Genomic DNA, 15349 nt, shown 5'->3' with positions numbered 1-15349 from the left:
GAAATTAGTTCAAATATTATTCGAACCCAGGTCTGCAATGTGCAGGATTGGCAGCCAAGCATTGCAGAAAGAGAGCTCTTCCAGCCAATATTGACCACTGTCGTTGCAAGGAGCTTTGCTGTCTCTATACTGTGTGGTTGCTAAACAGTTGCTTCTGACAGCTGCGAGTAGAACCCCGGTCAGCCAATCAGCACACCACAGTTCATCCAGCAAATGAGCAGATGGAATTTGGCTCAGAGTTGCATGTTGTACTGTATTATGGAGGTCATGGCTGCTTCTCAAATGGCCCCCTATTCCCTTAGCCAAGAGCCTCAACTCCTCCATGAAGTTAAACGCAGACTAGAGTTTTTGAAATGAACCTTCGACTAGCTATGTAGTCGATTCTTAAAAAAGTTATTTTTAAACCTTTACCGTGCACCCCTACCTATGTTTGTCCTCTTCTGTTGCATGCCTGTCTCTGAAATCCATACTTTTTAATCAAACGTTAATCAATTACAACCACCGACTTTTTCCTAGTTTCCGTCCCTCTAAGATGGCAAATCAGCGCATGTAGCAATTTAATCTCCGATTACGTAGTGATGGTAATGTACAGTGCCTTGCAAAAGCATTCAGACCCTTGGGATTTCTTCCCATTTTATTGTTACAAAGTGGGATTAAAATATATTTAATACATTTTTTTGCCAACAATCTACACAAAATACAGTAATGTCAAAGTAAAAAACAAAAACTAAAATATAGTCGTTGCATAAGTATTTAGCTCCCTAAATCAATACATGTTAGAAACCCCTTTGGCATCGACTACGCCTATGAGTCTTCTTGGGTCTATAAGAGTCTGAGAGCTTTGCACACCTGGATTGTGAAATATTTGCCCATTATTGTTTTAAATTCTTCAAGCTCTGTCAAGATACTTGAAGAATTTTAAGTTGTCATAGTTTTCAAGCAGATTTAAGTCAAAACTGTAACTTGGCCACTCAGGAACATTCACAGTCTTCCTGGAAAGCAACACCAACGGAGATTTGGCCTTGTGTTGTAGGTTATTGCCCTGCTGAAAGGTGAATTCCTCTCCCAGTCTCTGGAGGAAAGCAGACTGAAGCAGATTTTCCTAAGATTTTGCCTGTTCTTAGCTCCATGCCGTTTCTTTTTATCCTGAAAAACTCCCCAGTTTTCGCTGATGTCAAGCATACCCCGACCATGACGCAGCCACCACCATGCTTGAAAATAAGGAGGCAGTTACTCTGTGATTTGTTGGATTTTAACCAAACATAAGACTTAGCATTTATGGCCAAAAAGTGTATTCCTTTGCTGTGATTTTTTTTGTAGTATTACTTTACTGCCTTGTTGCATACAAGACGTTTGGAACATTTTTATTCTGTAAATTTGTATCTTCTTTTCACTCTGTCGTTTAGGTCACTATTGTGGAGTGACTACAATGTTGTTGATCCATCCTCAGTTTTCTACCATCACAGATATTGAACTCTGCAGCTGTTTTAAAAACAACAATGGCCTCATGGTAACATCCCTGACCAGTTTCATTCCTGTCTTGGAGCTAATTTCACAAGGGTGATCTTGTGTCTGGGTGGTTTAAATATAATCCGCAGGATAATTATTAACTTGACCATGCTTAAAAGAGATATTCAATGTCTGCTTAGTTACTGTTACCTATCTATCAATCCCTGCCTTTTTTCATTTTACCCCACCACACCTCACTAATTGGAGTAAACTAATGGACAACAACACTTAGGCTTCTACTTAAAGCTACATACTATATTCATTTTATGGACTAGGGCTGACCCCATTTAGTCGACTATTCGATTGTTTGGTCAATAAGCTGTTGGTCGACTGAGATTTCTTTAGTCAAGCAGTAGCAAAAAATAAATAAATAAATAACCTTGACGTACAAGACACCTATCTGATTCGAGGCTGTCTGAGTGGACTGATCTATTGTGGAGGCAATGGGGATGGCACAGTCCTCCAGTCCAAGACGTGCTACTGAAATTGTTTATGGTTATATTATGTAAGAACAATAGTGCAACACAAATAAAGAAAATATTTTAGGACAAATGCGCTTTCTCCCACGTTGGATAATGGTCGCTGTCCGCGGTTCTGAAACACATCACTGTGCTGTTTAATTGGTGCCTTTTTCTAGACCATGTTGCTATGTGCATAATAGCAAAGTTACCCATAATATTGGTGTTCAAAACAATGCGGAGGAGGCAAAATCAGAGTTAACTATGAAATAACACATATGGAATCACGTAGAAACCCCCAAAAATGTTTATTCGCATATTTAATATTTGAGATTCTTCAAAGTAGCCACCCTTTGCCTTGATGACATCTTTCCACACTCTTGGCATTCTCTCAACCAGCTTCATAAGGAATGCTTTCCAACAGTCTTGAAGGTGTTCCTACATATGCTGAGCACTTGACTGCTTTTCCTTCACTCTGTGGTCCAACTCATCCCAAACCATCTCAATTGGGTTGAGGTCGGGTGATTGTGGAGGCCAGGTCATCTGATGAAGCACTCCATCACTTTCCTTCTCGGTCAAATAGCCCTAACACAGCCTGGAGGTGTGTGGAAAAATAAATTATAGTCCCAATAACTGCAAACCAGATGGGATGGCGTATCGCTGCAGAATGTTGTGGTAGCCATGCTCTTTAAGTGTTCCTTGAATTCTAAATAAATCACAGACAGTGTCACCAGCAAAGCACCCCCACACCATCCCACCTCCATGGTGGGTGCCACACATGCGGAGATCATCTGTTCACCTACTCTGCGTCTCACAAAGACACAGCGGTTGGAACCAAAAATCTCAAATTTGGACTCATCCGACCAAAAGGACAGATTTCCACCGGTCTAATGTCCATTGCTCGTGTTTCTTGGTCCAAGCAAGTGTCTTCTTCTTATTGGTGTCCTTTAGTAGTGGTTTCTCTGCAGCAATTTGACCATGAAGGCCTGATTCACGCAGTCTCCTCTGAACAGTTGATGTTGAGATGTGTCTGTTCCTGGAACTCTGTGAAGCATTAATTTGGGCTGAAACCTGAGGTGCAGTCAACTCTAATGAACTTATCCTCTGCAGCAGAGGTAACTATGTCTTCCTTTCCTGTGGCGGTCCTCATGAGATCCAGTTTCATCATAGCGTTTGATGGTTTTTGCGACTGCTCTTGAAGAAACTTTCAAAGTTCTTGAAATTTTCCGGATTGACTGACCTTCATGTCTTAAAGTAATGATGGGCTGTCATTTCTCTTTGCTTATTTGAGCTGTTCTTGCCATAATATGGACTTGGACTTCTACCAAATAGGGCTATCTTCTGTATATGACCCCTACCTTGTCACAACACAACTGATTGGCTCAAACGCATTAAGAAGGAAAGAAATTCCACAAATTAACAAGGCACACCTGTTAATTGAAATGCATTTCAGGATACTACCTCACGAAGCTGGTTGAGACAATGTCAAGAGTGTGCAAAGCTGTCATCAAGGCAAAGGGTGGCTACTTTGAAGAATCTTTTTGGTTACTTTATGACTCCATATGTGTTATTTCATAGTTGTGATGTCTTCACTATTATTCTACAATGTAGAAAATAGTAAAAATAAAGAAAAACCCTGGAATGAGTAGGTGTGTCTAAACTTTTGACTGGTACTGTATATGCCACTACTACAAGTGCCATGGTAATGTATGTCACTACAGACAACTTCAGGAACAGAAATGAGAAGGGTGAATCAGGTCTTAGCAGTTCAATCAACAAGGCCTCACCACTATACAGATGTAGGATCTTCATTTGAGCCAGTTTGCTAAAACAGGAAATGTGAATTATTAGGTGGATTATAATTTATTTACATTTTCATAAGGGAAAATCAAGTCTGAAATGTCTAAGTGGAAATCCAAATGCATTGCAGGAAAATTCTCCTGCAACAGGGTGATCAAATTAAGAATCCTACATCTGTACACCTTCCAGACCACATCACATCAGTTGGTACAGTAAGTTGTAAAGAAAACAAACCAGAAATGCAATAATTATTATGTTCAAACATGTACCAGTCTTGCAGAAAGAAGACGTGTTTGTGTTTGGGCAAAGCTCTCTCTTCAGCATTTTTCTGTGATCTTGATAACATGTAAGAATCATTAAGATGATCCTGAGAACATCTGGGTTGACTGAGGTTGTGCTAAACCATTGCATATGCTTGCATTGTGTCCCAAATAGCACCCTATTCTCTACATAGGGCTATGTCAAAAGTAGTGCACTATGGGCCCATTTAGGAATAGGGTGCCATTTGGGACGCAACCTTGGTGCTGCTGTCGGTAGTCAAGAGGCCAAGCTGCCACTTCGCTGCCAAGCTGCACATTTTGTCCAAGATTGACACACAAACACCACAAGACAATTTCATTACTCAGCTGTCAAGTCGTCTTTCTCATGCCGTCCTTTCCTCATACAGCTGTATTCTGTTCTAGGCATGTGTTGTGTGTGTTCTGTTCTTTACAGCACCAGACATGCCTTTGTTGCATCATCTGACACCGTGCAGAAACCGACGACCATTAAACTATGCCGTTCATTTAACACAAGAAAACATAAATTCTTTAAAACATCTTGTATCTTCCAAACCGTGGCTCAACTCCCCTGCTGTATGCCATCCAAACCCTCCCGGGGGCCTGTATGCACATCAGACCTGGATCCAAATATCATTCCAAATCATTTGAAATACTTTATCTGGGCTTGAATGAGCTTGCCTGGCACAATGGAACCAATAGAATAGTCAAGAAAAGTTTAAACCCCACCTATTTGCCACTTCAGGCAGACTAGAGAAAATTTTAGAAAGTATATCAAATATTTTAAATAGTATTTGAACACAGGTCTGTGGCACATCAGGAGACATCTCCCAGAGAGGAGATGGACCAGGTACAACTCCTTCTGGGGCATTCTGTGGGCTCATCCATCCTAACATACCAACCCGATGCTACATGTAGTGGCCTGCCTGTCTGTTTGCCATCTGGCCAATGTCTATTTTCTGCAACATTCATAAACTCCCCTATAAGCACGTTAAGGAAAAAACAACCCCACTGAGCTAAACAGAGGAGCCTCTGTGGAGAAGTGCTGAATCTAGTGGACAATACTTACTCTCCTGCTGGAGTAAACAATGTGTATCTACCTGACCTATTATATAATCGGATCGCTTACCGCTTCAAGAGATTCATGTGATTAATAATCACACCATTCCAAAATACTGTACTAACTCTTCCTTTACCTCACAGGAACACATACAAAGGATTTGCAGCCATGAGTGGTTTGCATTCAGTGGCTGCGTCCCAAATGGCACCCTATTCCCTATATAGTGCACTACTTTTGACCGGGACCCATAACCTAACAAGTATCTCTGCTTTCCTAAGCAAGATCATCATACGGTAGGTTAAGGTTTAGCCCTGGATTCAAACCAACACAGATTTAACAACCTGCACACAGCATTAGACTTGTAGCCCTTTCCTGCAGTCAAATGACTAAACACCCTCTAGTGTGCTGATGGGTGGAATATTATCAATATTTTTCATCATTTCAAAATGAATACAGTTTTTTTTACAAAAAATAAAAAATAAAAATCAGGTGTGTAAATGTCAAACGGTCTTGTTATATTTCAGTCTTTTGTGATGTATATAAAGTGTAATATTGAGATGCAAACTCAAAATGTAATACATTTCAACTCTATATCTGACATTGTACATAGTGTCTTCTTTTTTTTAAGCCCATAACCACGTCTGTGAGGTGTATCCTTTTGTTTCAAAGTAGATTTGTTTAAGATTACCAATAAACACTCTGTGACCCTAATTTAGCCCACTGCATTAAAAGCTGTTGGCTGATAACAATGCCAATGTCAGCTGGAGCAGAAATCACCTTCTAAAGTCAATTTGTTTGAATCCCAGCCTCTATGTTAAATTCCGCTAAAGTGCAATATCATTTCATGTGGGCACTAGCAGTGTGATTAGTGGGCACTAGCAGTGTGATTAGTGGGCACTAGCAGTGTGATTAGTGGGCACTAGCAGTGTGATTAGTGGGCATTAGCAGTGTGATTAGTGGGCACTAGCAGTGTGATTAGTGGGCATTAGCAGTGTGATTAGTGGGCATTAGCAGTGTGATTAGTGGGCATTAGCAGCCTGAATATAGTCAAAACAGTTAGAACACAGCACAGCTTGCAGCCAGCCAGCCGGTCAGTGATGAAATAAAAGGGAGAGAGAGAGAGAGAGAGAGAGAGCATTTTAGCTCGCTCAAAGATGTGAGATAACAGTTCTGTCCCAAATGACACCCTATTCCCTTTAAAGTGCACTATTTTTGACCAAGGCCCATAAGGGGTTTGTGTGGGTTTGTACTTTTCGGACTATTCCATAGGTTCCATTTTGCCAGGCAAGATCATGAAGTATTTGAAGGAAACAAAGAGTATTTGAACCCATGTCTGAGCAGACCTAGAAGGAAGACCTTGAGCCCTTACAACAACTCCGAGGTGGCATGGAGCAGGGTGTAGTGGTATTCATCAGCTGATTACTGACACGGAGAAGCCAAAACTCGGGCCGCAGGCCTCAGAACTCTGAGTAGAACATACGAGTCTGGTCTGACACGTAATAGCTTATCAAATGTTTGTGTGTGTAGGTTGAGAGACTGCAAGTAAGAGAATTAAACTATGACTTTCATGAAGAGTGACTGGCCTAACATGGAGTAGAGCAGGATGGAGAAAGCATGGACGGACAGACAACAATCATTTACTGTTGGTTGAGGAGATAATGTATGGAGATACTATATAGTGCTCTACATTTGATAGGGCCCTATGGGCCCTTTGGGACACAGACACTGTAGGCTTTAATGGGATGGGAATTTGAGGGTGGTAATAGTTGAGTTTTTCAACAGTGCAGGAGTTATATGTTTGAACTTGGCTGTGCCGTTAAAATGAATCATAGCTTTTAAAAAGACGTGCTGCAAATCTCATGCCCTATCCAGCCTTTAGACAGTTGGTCTATTCCATAAGGTTTGACCAACACACAGCAAGTATTTTTTGTCATAATGCAAGGTTTGAGCAAGTTTCTTTTTATTCAAAGCTTCTTTCCAAATGGCTTAGGGTTACTTTGTTCACTGGAGGAAAACGAAAGACGGCAACCACTGAAAACAACCCTGGGTCTAACTGGCAAGCCTCACTTACAATATAGCCTAGGCTTATCTAGTAAAACTATTCCTTTACTTTGAGACTCTCAAAACAATTTATACGTTTTAAAACCACGCAATCCTTTTTTTCTTTCCTTCAGTACAATTTTTTTTGCTTTAAAAAAGGTAGCCAGGCAGTCTGCCCCTTCATGGAAATAAAACACATGCAATTCATGGAAGAAGAAGAAAAAAAATCAACAAGGAAACAAAAGTACACCACTACGCCATGGGCTTTGTTCGGAAGAAGCCCATGGCCTCTGGAAGACATAATAAAACTGGCATGTTGTTTGATAAACCTTCTCCCTTTTGGAGTACCACGTGTGTGACTTAAGGTACCACAGTGTCCCATAGGACTGGTCAGAAGTAGTGCGCTATATAGGGAATAGGATCAACACTGACAACTCTCCTATACCCAGCACTATATCTACAAGCTGACAGTATCTACTCAACCCTTCAAATCAAACAATCACCACTACAAATACTCAATCAAATCAAACAATTTCCACAACATTGATGCATTTAAATCCAAGCAATAAATAATCACAACCATGATTCAATATTAATATTGTTATTTTAAGCTCTTGTATTGAACAGTAAGAAATTCCCAGACTCATGAGGGCAAAAGCAGGAAATCCTGAATCCTCCAACGAAGATTAAGAAAACCAGAGAATTTGGGGAAAGTTACCAGAATTTTGCAGTCAAAGCTGGAATAACAACCAACCATGTAGCACACAATTTGCTCCATCTCGGTTTTCCCCTCAATAAAACAGGATTAGGCTAAACGGTGTGCTACACTCAAATTGCTCCTGACAGAAGACATGCAGAGTTTGAAAGGGCAGACATTTTAAGACACCTCTTGGTAGCACACCATGCAAATCCGTACAAATCCAATAACGTTGATAAAGTTAGTTATCACATTAAAGTCAAAGAATGAAGTCTGCATCCCAAATGGAGTCCTATTCCCTATATTGTTAACTACTTTTGACCAGAGCCCCATGGGTCAATGTTCTGTCCTTAGGTTATCCGTAGAAGCAGAGGAACATTGAGAAACGTTTAGTAGTGACATTATCTGACAGTAGATCCCTTCCTACTTTCTATGGCTTCCACACTATCTATCCCTACATAGTACACTACTTTTGAACAAAGCATTGACGCACCCTATGGCAGTGGACAGCTAGTACAGAAATACCAAAATACCTTAGCCTATATTCATATTCTCTAATGAGAATACCTAACTTCTACTCACTGTAGATATGAAAAGTATTTTGAAATGAAGAGTACTCTAAAATCCACAAACTGTTTCTAATCACGTTCAGTTTCCAGCTTTGGTCAAGAACTGTACAGTGCCTTTGGAAAGTATTCAGACCCCTTGACTTTTCCCACATTTTGTTACGTTACAGCCTTAAATAAATAAAAAAATCCTCAACAATCTACACACAATACCCAATAATGCAGGCTAACCTCGGTCGTCAGTTGAACAGTGTTTCCTCCAACACATTGGTGCAGCTGGCTTCCGGGTTAAGCGGGCGAGTGTTAAGAAGCGCGGTTTGGCGGGTCTTGTTTTGGAGGACGGGTATCTCCACCTTTGTCTCTCCCGATCCCATTGGGGAGTCAAAACGATGACAAGATCATAACTGGATCGCAATTGGATATCATGAAATTAGGGAGAAAATAAAAACCTGTACAGCTCATTTAGCAAAAAGCACTAAAACAGAGGACTTCATATTGCAGATAGATTGTGGCTTCAAGTATTGTAATTTTCTGCATCATTTCCAATCCCCCACATATATTTTTTTGTAAATATACAGTACCAGTCAAGTTTGGACACACCTACTCATTCAAGGGTTTTTCTTTATTTTTACTATTTTCTACATTGTAGAATAATAGTGAAGACATCAAAACTATGAAAAAACACATAAGGAATGATGTAGTAACCAAAAAAAGTGATAAACAAAACATTTTATATTTTATATTCTTCAAAGAAGCCACCCTTTGCCTTGAAAGCTTTGAACCCTCTTGGCATTCTCTCAACCAGCTTCATGAGGAATGCTTTTCCAACAGTCTTGAAGGAGTTCCCACATATGCTGAGCACTTGTTGGCTGCTTTTCCTTCACTCTGTGGTCCAACTCATCCCAAACCATCTCAATTAGGTTGAGGTCAGGTGATTGTGGAGGCCATGTCATCTGATGCAGCACTCCATCACTCTCCTTCTTGGTCAAATAGCCTTTGCACAGCCTGGAGGTGTGTTGGGTCATTGTCCTGTTGAAAAACAAATGACAGTCCCACTAACCGCAAACCAGATGGAATGGCGTATCTGTGATAGCCATGCTGGTTAACTGTGCCTTGAATTCTAAATAGATCACTGACAGTGTCACCAGCAAAGCCCCCCCCACACCATCACATCTCCTCCTCCATACTTAATGGTGGGTGCCACACATACGGAGATCATCTGTTCACCTACTCTGCGTCTCACAAAGACACAGCGGTTGGAACCAAAAATATCAAATTTGGACTCATCAGACCAAAAGGACAGATTTCCACCGGTCTAATGTCCATTGCTCGTGTTTCTCGGCCCAAGCAAGTCCATTCTTCTTATTGGTGTCCTTTAGTAGTGGTTTCTCTGCAGCAATTTGACCATGAAGGCCTGATTTACGCAGTCTCCTCTGAACAGTTGATGTTGAGATGTGTCTGTTACATGAACTCTGTGAAGAATTAATTTGGGCTGCAATCTGAGGTGCAGTCAACTCCAATGAACTTATCCTCTGCAGCAGAGGTAACTCTGGGTCTTCCTTTCCTGTGGCGGTCCTCATGAGAGCCAGTCTCATCATAGCGTTTGATGGTTTTCGCGACTGCACTTAAAGAAACTTTCAGTTCTTGAAATTTTATGGATTGACTGACATATCTTAAAGTAATGATGGACTGTCATTTCTCTTTGCTTATTTGACCTGTTCTTGCCATAATATGGACTTGGACTTTTACCAAATAGGGCTATCTTTTGTATACCCCCACTACCTTGTCACAACACAACTGATTGGCTCAAACGCATTAAGGAAAGAAATTCCACAAATTAACAGGGCACACCTGTTAATTGAAATGCATTCCAGGTGACTACCTCATGAAGCTGGTTGAGAGAATGCCAAAAGTGTGCAAAGGAGTCAAAGGCAAACGGTGGCTACATTGAAGAATCTCAAATATATTTTCATTTGTTTAACTATTTTTTGTTTACTACATGATTCCATATGTGTTATTTCATAGTTTTGACATCGTCACTATTATTCTACAATTTAGAAAATAAAGAAAAACCCTGGAATGAGTAGGTGTGTCCAAACTTTTGACTGGTACTGTATATTATTTTGTAAAAATATATTTGTTTTAATATATGTTCCTTTATTATTTTCCCCTAACCCTACAACCCCTCACCTAATTGGAATAAACTAATGGACAACAATACTTAGTCTTCTACTTTCAGCTTATACATACATTTGACGGCCAGTATATTTTACATTTGACGGCCAGTATATTTTACATGAGTTATCTTTTGTTCGTTTTTAGTCCCAGCCATTAGCTAACCTCAATTTAAGGATATAATTAAATTTAACATGCATTTATTGTTGTTGAAAAAAACTACCAAATTGGTTTTAATAAAATTCTAATAAAAACTTGAATGATACACACTGTCCTGGTTTTATGGTGAGAACGTCCGTGCAATGCGACTTCTGGAGACGTGTGAATGCGAAGATGGCCCCAATATGTATATAAACATTATATTTGGGAGCAGTATAAGGTGCTCATTCTCCTTCTCTCTTTATATTGGATATTTTTCCAGCTACTGTGAAAAGTTAGAATGTGTGTAAAATCCTCCACAGTCTGCATTGTTTTAATATTATATGCCCACAATGTGCAATTATGGTGCCTGTAAGTGTATTTGGCATATTTAAAACAAGTCATTGTTTGTTTAGAATTTGATTTGAATTATTCACACGGTTTTTAGGCTTTATCAATAATTAATTTGATCTTGCTTATTGACAACATTTGGCATGTCCATGCTCAGCAAAAATGCAATTTACAGTAGGCCTAGACCCTACATCAGTGTGAATGCTATTGAAGCCATGCAATTACTTAGAACAATGTGGACTGCAAACTGGTTCAAGTTAACATATCTAGTAAAGATGAGATGGGTCGACATTTTGTTATTTAATTTCTGTAAGCTGTTTAACAAACTATAATGGCCTAACATTGGAGTTGATTCCGAGGCAATACATACAATACATCACTTGAAGCAGCCACATATTTAGCCATCGAGCACGTTCCGATTGGCCAGTGAGGGGCCAAACCTCAACAAACCCACAACTGGTTTATTAATCAAAACCCAGCCCTTTCACGCCACCGCCAGCACTGTGCTGATCATTTTTGGTGGTAAAAATAGCACAAATATTTTGGACACACCCCCATACCTATAGTGCTACCACCAGTGCTTAGATTTACGATTGTGTTAGGTTTGTTAATCATTACAAATGACATGACACCCCTTGACTAAATAAAAAAAATACTAACCCCTCCCCCTGCATGAAATTGAAAAAGCATGACCCTCCCCCATTTTCCTCCGGGTAACAATTGTGTACATTTCCACCAGTCCCTTATCAGAAGTTATCCTGCAAGTCCACTGATAGTACAGGCCAACCGAGGACATTCAAAAGTATGCTTTCATGCCGTGTCAAACTAACAACCTCGAAGTTTCAATAGCCTGAATACAGAACCCTGGCAGATCAGAAAGGATTGGACATTTACGTAATCCAGTGGCTATCAGACATCCACTGCAGGCGTGCTTTGGTGCTTTCAATCGGGCTACATTAGGATATATATAGCCCGGTTAATTTACACTAGGGCTAACTCGTGTCACAAATTGTCCTAATGTATATTTAATCGATGTAGGTGTTGTAAGTCTACTCGTACCGTCAGGTCAGCTTTTGATTTCTTCACCAGTTCGTAAATTGACTTCAATTTTCACACGGCATCGCTGTGAAGGCTGTCGTCTGACCTGAAATACCCACAGCCAGAACGGCAGAATCCATGAGAGCAGAGAATTCTGATACATGTCCCGAAACTCTATCTACGGCAACGCTGGAAGGACAATTTCATTCTGAGGCACGTTGATACGAGGTTGCAGAACATGTTTATCAGATCCACGTGACGTAATATTGTAACCATTCCAACAAAATATGGTTACATTGTAACTACCCACAGTGGTAAGAGGTTTAAATCATAATTCACTTTCCACAACGGAAAAAAAACGCATTGACAGCACTTTGTAGTCTATTTAGGCTAAGAAAGAGTGATGGTGCAACGTTATAGCCTAAAATAATGATTAAGTTACAGGGGCAATATATTGGCTACTTCCAAACATGACTGATATGCCTTCAATGGGCTATTAGACGACCTGCACAGTGCCCAATCAAAAACCCACCTATCAGCCATGAGAAGCTACGTTATCTCAATGATGAGAGCAACCATCTATTTCCTCCTTACCTTGCATAACATTTCCTCACCCCTTTAACATCTCTAGACTTCCCGTGTTGTGCCATAGGCCTAGGCCTAAATGACGTATTTATTTTCCATATAAAAGGTCTGTGCCTTATATAGGTCAGTGTCTCCAATGACAAATAGCTTACTGTTAGGCTACTTCATGCAACTTATTTATATGATTCAAGAACGAATGACTCATACATATTGGATATTATTTTGAACATTAGAAAATTCAGCATTGATTGTGATTGGCAACATATTTCTTATTTCTATTCCTCGTGTTTTTGTTATAGCTTATATTATTTTTAGTACTACATTGATATTGATTACTGCGTTGTTGGGTTAGAGCTTGCAAGAAAGGCATTTCCCTTGTACATTTAAACGCGTAATATTTTCTCTTACAAGACAGTTTTAATAGCCCAATAACAAGGCCTATTAACGTACACAAAGCCATTCTTAACCCATTATTAATTATTGATTCTGCATCTACCAAGTTGTTAGGCGAGCATTGGCTATTTTATTTTGCCTACTTAGACAATAGCCTGCATGACAAAGTTTTGTTAATATTTGGGGCAGGCTATCCAGATGTTCTGAACAGCGCATTTGAATTATAAAGCGCCCCGGTCTGTGCGTGTCTAAAGACAGACCGGCAACAAATTATAATTCATATAACGTTATAAATACTTGTTGACTGGCCAATGGCATGCAGCAGTTGTAATTCTGATGCAAACTGTAAAAAAAAAAAAATATTCGAAATGCACACCTAGATTAATCTGCCGATTCTGCCCCAAAATTATTTCACATCCACCCACATTATAAAACCTTGATTTCAGACCGCCATTAGCCTGAACAACAAACACCAACTCAATAGAGCGTATAACAAAAAACTATTCGACAATAGTCAGGCAAAGGGAGTGTTTCTTATCGACAAACGAATGAACAGTCTAGCGACTTCTGGAACGTCTACAAACGGACGTAATTTTTTCAACAGCATATTTTCCCTGCACCGGAATATTGATGTTTCAAAGAACACAACAATTGGACAACATACTACATACGCAGCAAAGAATAACACAAAAAAATGGGGCAACATACCACATACGCAGGTCGGCACACAGAAATGCTATTTTCCGACACTCCGCCGGTGCATTCCTCTCTTACTGAGTTTGTGCGGATGTAGTCGGTGTTTGTTGTACCTGCGAGCGGGACGAGCGGGATGGAACAGATGCAACGCTTGCCCTGGAATGACCCGACGAAGCTGAGTATGCGAGAAAGTCTGGGCTGACCACCTTCAACATGGACCCGGGAAAACGAAGTGTAGCCTACTGACAACTGCAGCGCTCGGATTGATCGCTATGGGGAATCAGAGAGCTGTTGTTTGAATCCCTGTCAGCCAGGAAACAAACCAAGCATCACCCAGTGGCGGTTGGTGCCATTTAAGATGAGGGAGGATGATTCTTTTTTTCATGAGCATGGCCTTATTTCTATTACAGCATAGTGGGTGACTGTCATTCATATTCCAATCACCCAGCTCAATGTAACATTGATAGATTATTATTATTATTATTATTATTATTATGATGATATTTTTATTTAACATTTTTTTCTTCCCAATTTCATGGTATCCAATTGGCAGTTAGTCTTGTCTCATCGCTGCAACTCCCGTACGGACTCGGGAGAGGCAAAGGTCGAGAGCCATGCGTCCTCCGAAACACGACCCAACCAAGCCACACTGCTTCTTGACACAGTTCCCGCTTAACCCGGAAGCCAGCCACACAAATGTGTCGGAGGAAACACCGTACACCTGGCGACCGTGTCAGCGTGCACTGCGCCCGGCCCCCCACAGGAGTCGCTAGAGCGCGATGGGGCAAGGACATCCCTGCCAGCCAAACCCTCACCTAACCTGGACGATTCTTGGCCAATTGTGTGCCGCCCCATGGGTCTCCCGGTCGCGGCCGGCTCTCAACAGAGCCTGGACTCTAACCAGGATCTCTAGGGACACAGCTAGCAACTGCGATGCAGTGCCTTAGACCACTGCGCAACTCTGGAGGCCAACATCGATAGATTCAAACTACTACTTGATACTCACATTTGCCCTATACCTTTCATGAGGTTGCTACAACCTAGCCTATGAATGAAAGTTTACAACGTAGGTGCACACAGGTCGAAAGAATAAATTGACACAGTGACACATTCAATACCGCCTTGCACACTCTTGCATGCTTCTAGCTGATCTAGGGTGTAATCATTAGTCCAACAGTTGCAAATGAGAGTTTCAGTTGGACAAATTGTTCCGTTTTTCTTCCATTTAAGAAACATTTTTCAACACAATCGGTGGAATGAATACACCCCTGATAAAACATACACACAGTTCATTTTCATAGTAGCCACATTGTGTTCCTTCTACGCACTATACTAAAGGGGAAATACATTTAAAAAAATATTCCTCTCACCTTTTCCCTTTGCTTGTGGACTTCAATGCACAACACATCAGCTGTATGTGACCAGAGATCCAGTGTTCTGTTGTATAGTCATTGCCAGCTAGCGAACATAGCATCCCTCTGTTTGAGCTGGGTGTCTCTCTCTCTCTTGCTTCTCCTTCACTTTTGAAGAAATGTATTTGTTCAAAGCTGTTCAACTATTGTCTT

The 15349-nt window shown here is 40.6% G+C and overlaps 1 protein-coding gene across 4 annotated transcripts in view; it reads right to left on the bottom strand.

The window, feature by feature from the left end:
- Nucleotides 1-14081, bottom strand: part of LOC115175690 (thyroid hormone receptor beta) — a 150914-nt gene extending 136833 nt beyond the window's left edge. For 2 of the 4 annotated variants that reach the window (XM_029735132.1, XM_029735133.1), the window contains exon 1: nt 13797-14080. The gene's annotated coding sequence lies outside the window, so the exon portion shown is untranslated. Of the gene's footprint in view, nt 1-12131; nt 12286-13796 lie in introns of those variants that run through there. The other 2 variants (XM_029735129.1, XM_029735131.1) reach the window with 2 other exon arrangements.
- Nucleotides 14082-15349: the final 1268 nt, after the last annotated feature.

Source organism: Salmo trutta, chromosome 36, assembly GCF_901001165.1.
Source record: "Salmo trutta chromosome 36, fSalTru1.1, whole genome shotgun sequence".
Lineage (NCBI taxonomy): Eukaryota > Metazoa > Chordata > Actinopteri > Salmoniformes > Salmonidae > Salmo > Salmo trutta.
The sequence above is the reverse complement of the archived record's forward strand: the minus strand, read 5'-3'. Positions and strand labels throughout refer to the sequence as shown.